Genomic DNA, 3,589 nt, shown 5'->3' on the forward strand with positions numbered 1-3,589 from the left:
TCCTTAGCCAAAGAGACATGACCTTCCAGGTGTCAGGGGTCAGGCTGTTTTTTTCCCTCCCTTTGTCCATTGTCCTCAATTTTTCCTAAAGGACAAAATGTCCTACAACTAGCATACAAATTTCTCAAGTATGTTTTCGGTTCTAAGCAGCCCAGCTTTTCACACTAACGTCCCATTCGGTTCTAAAACTCTGTGATCCTCAGGCTTTCTCTCCCTAGCCTGCATCTATCTTTCCCTTCTCTGAATTTTTGCTTTATCACTTTTAATGCTTTATAGTCTAGAAGAGCAACATTGGCCTCACTTGTAAGAAAAAGAGCACTTGTAAGAAAAAGAAATTTTGGAACCCCACCCCAGATCTACTGAATCAAAAACTCTATAGGGGGCCCAGAAATCTCTGCTAATTCTCATGAGTACTAGCAGGAGAGCTACTGGTCTGGGATTCTGATTATTTGTATCTTTATTGGCATATTTTGGGCAGGAGTGAAGTCTAATGCAATTTATATCTATCTCCTGTGGTTCAGAAAATATGGTGAGTGCTGGAAAAAAAATGTATTGATTTATTAAGTGTATACTCAGGATACTGAATAGACTAGTATCCTAGGGTATATGTTTAAGTTCCAACAGTGACTTTCACCAAGAGCTACGTACCATGTGGTAAGGAAATAAAATAGTTTCTGTTTTGCTCACAGCCTGCTTTTCCCTTCATTCCTTCTCTCTTAATTGACTGCTTCTTTCTGCAAAAAAATGTTCTCCCATCTTGCATTTTGCTCTCTCTGACTTTTTCTTTGAGTGGACATTGTTATATTTTGTAGGGCTCGGAGACAAAGAGATTGAAGCCTTCTTTAAATATATCATGACACAAAGCTTCCCTACATCAGAAAAAACAAAATAAAACCAAAGCAGGTCATGTTTACTTTAGTATCTGAAGCCATGACTTAAAGCCTGTTTATGTGGCTAAGCATTAGAGCCTGATAAACACACTTTTCCATAGACACGAGGAAAAGTGCAATTTTTAGTCTACTGTCTGCTTCCACTGGGCTGCGTTTCCAACAGACGGCAGGAGCATCTGGGAAGGAGGCCAGTTCGGCGCAGTGATGGGCCCCGTACTTACATAGCAGCCGCTCCTGGTCATTTCTGTGAGTCAAGAGGGTGGATGAAAAGGCATTAGCGCTGAGCTTCAGCATAAAACCTGAACTATCTCCTGGAGTTAGACTGGAAATGAAAGGATCGTAGGTTTGATAGAATGGGGGAGGATTGTTAACTTCCTTGCATTTTAGAAATGACTTCTGTTGGAAAGAATTAATATGTATATGTGCATTTTTAATTATTCAAAGGTTATCTCTAGTTTAGAGGACTACAGCCAGCATCAGTTAAACATACTATTTCCCTGCTGGCAACTGCTTGGTTTACATGCTGTTTTTATTCTCATTTAGCTGTTTTCTGAAGTAAAATACTCTAGAAACAACAGGGACATATATGTGACAGGGAAAACATCAACTCCTGACAATTAGTATCTCATAAAACTATGAATGGCAATATCTGAGCATGTATTTAGCTTTATAGAGCATGCAAAATATATTCATGACTAGATCTGCAAGGAGACTTGGGTAAATACTGTAAAACAGTCACAAGACACTGAATAACTTTGCAATTCCGATGACATTTCTTGGAACCGGTGTGCAACATAATGAAGGAATGTTCACATTTTCTGAAATGAGTTGGAGGCAGCAGGATAAGAAGAGGAAAATAGATTTCCTTTAAAAAGTAAAGCTCATTCGACTTAATAAAAAGAAGCAGAGGGAGAGACGGCCATTACAAAGAATACTACAAAGGGCATTATTTTCAACTTCAAATACTCCCACAAGAATTTCCTTAATACACCATGGAAGTTGTAAGTAAAATAGGGTAACTGAATTGAAAGGAATATCAAAGGCCATTTCACTTAAAATTAAGGTACAGTAAAAAGCAAAAGCTTTCACAGGCTATTTTCTTTCTTTTTCTTTCAATACCAGGCAGTGCGCTTCTCCATCTATGATGGGGGCCCTACTGCCCTCCTCTCTAGTTCTGGCATTGGGTTGATGAGCTTTTCTATGAGGCTTTGAGAAACAGGAAAACACTATCTTTTCATGTTTGTGTCCGCATCCCCAAGTCTATAAGGGCTTAATAAGTGCTGAACGTTCCATGCCTGAATGAATCCACAGGGAGCCTCTGGCTCAACAGACTGCTGGCTTATTAGCAAACCCAACGCTGTGTTTATGGTCTGTTGGTGCCCCCTGCTCATCTTAGGCCCCTTGCCCCGATTCTGACCCTCCCATAAATGGCTTTCTGATCCCCTGGAGCCCACAAGAGAAGGAGACAGGGAAAGGAAGGTGCTCCTGCAAGAAGGTTCTAGTAGCGAACAGGAAAGTTCTAGAAAGTGAACATGGCAGTGGAGTAATCACTTCATTTACCTACTTATGTGCACATGCCTCATGACCCAGTGAAAAATGTCCATCTTCCGTAGATGAATTTTCTATGGTAGTTCTTTGGCAAAAATAGTCAGCGAGGTCTTGGTCATTCAGAGAAGGCAATAAAGTAAGTTGCACTGCGTATGAAGGCAGAATGAGAGAACGACCCCTTTGGTGATGTTTTTGGGGAATGTGGCACTGGACCCTACCTCCTCCCCAGATTCCTTCTCTTCACTGCTTATCAAGCCTACAATTCGGCAGTTTTTTTTTTTTCCATATGAATGGGAAAAAGGTGAAATTATCCTTGGAAGAGATAATGAATTACCCATTGTGCGATACGTTAGTATTAAAGGTATACAAAATGAGACTATCTGATCATAATTTATGTCACTATGAATGAATTTACCAAATCCTTGAACAAAAAGAGGTAAGAAAGGAGGATGACAAACTCTTACAGAGGAAAAGGCAAACCTGCTTACTAGTTGTTGCTCTGCATCCTAAAGAACGTCTGTAGTCCGTAATAACATCCCTTGCTGATTGTCAAGTGACACTCAGGTCCGCTGAGTGTCCCCCAATGGCAAAGTGACTTCAGATGTGGGTGTTGAGTGTGTCAGTCCTTCTATGCACGCTGGGGTTTGTATCCATTCTCTAAAATGCTGCGAAGAACAATACTGTTTAATTCTGGATGAGTGAAACTAGGGCGTGCCTTACATTTCATGAGCACTCTGGAAAATCCCCAGGCTGCTGAAACGGGGGGAAGCTGTTCTAAATCAATTATTCATTTCCAGTCAAGTGGTCTCATGATCAGATGTGATGGGCCATCTCTCAAGTTAAAGGGCAAACACCCTGCATATATGCTGCTCTTGAGGAAAGAGATCCATGCTGCTGCTCTTCCCTCCTCAGATTAATTCTTTTCAGGCTTAGCGTATTTTATTTCTGAGTGTTTGTCATCCTAGAATTATTTCATCCATACTTGACCTCATGTACAAGGAATTATCTTGTGCAAGTTCACAGTTGCTTACCACGGCTGAGGTCCTCAGGTTTTTCCTAAACAGTCACTGGGCTGTTGGCTCACCTGTTACCATCACATGACAACTGATTCACCACCTGACTTAAACGGATGGAGCTGATGGCACTGGTAA

General features: G+C 41.0%; 1 long non-coding RNA gene across 1 annotated transcript; it reads right to left on the minus strand.

The window, feature by feature from the left end:
• Nucleotides 1-905: 905 nt before the first annotated feature.
• LOC118917122 (uncharacterized) lies at nt 906-3,055 on the minus strand. The gene is made up of 3 exons (XR_005026687.2): nt 2,927-3,055; nt 2,451-2,584; nt 906-1,134 (listed from the first exon to the last, which is right to left on the minus strand). It is a non-coding gene; the product is annotated as an uncharacterized LOC118917122 (long non-coding RNA).
• Nucleotides 3,056-3,589: the final 534 nt, after the last annotated feature.

Source organism: Manis pentadactyla, chromosome 13 (genome assembly GCF_030020395.1).
Source record: "Manis pentadactyla isolate mManPen7 chromosome 13, mManPen7.hap1, whole genome shotgun sequence".
NCBI lineage: Eukaryota > Metazoa > Chordata > Mammalia > Pholidota > Manidae > Manis > Manis pentadactyla.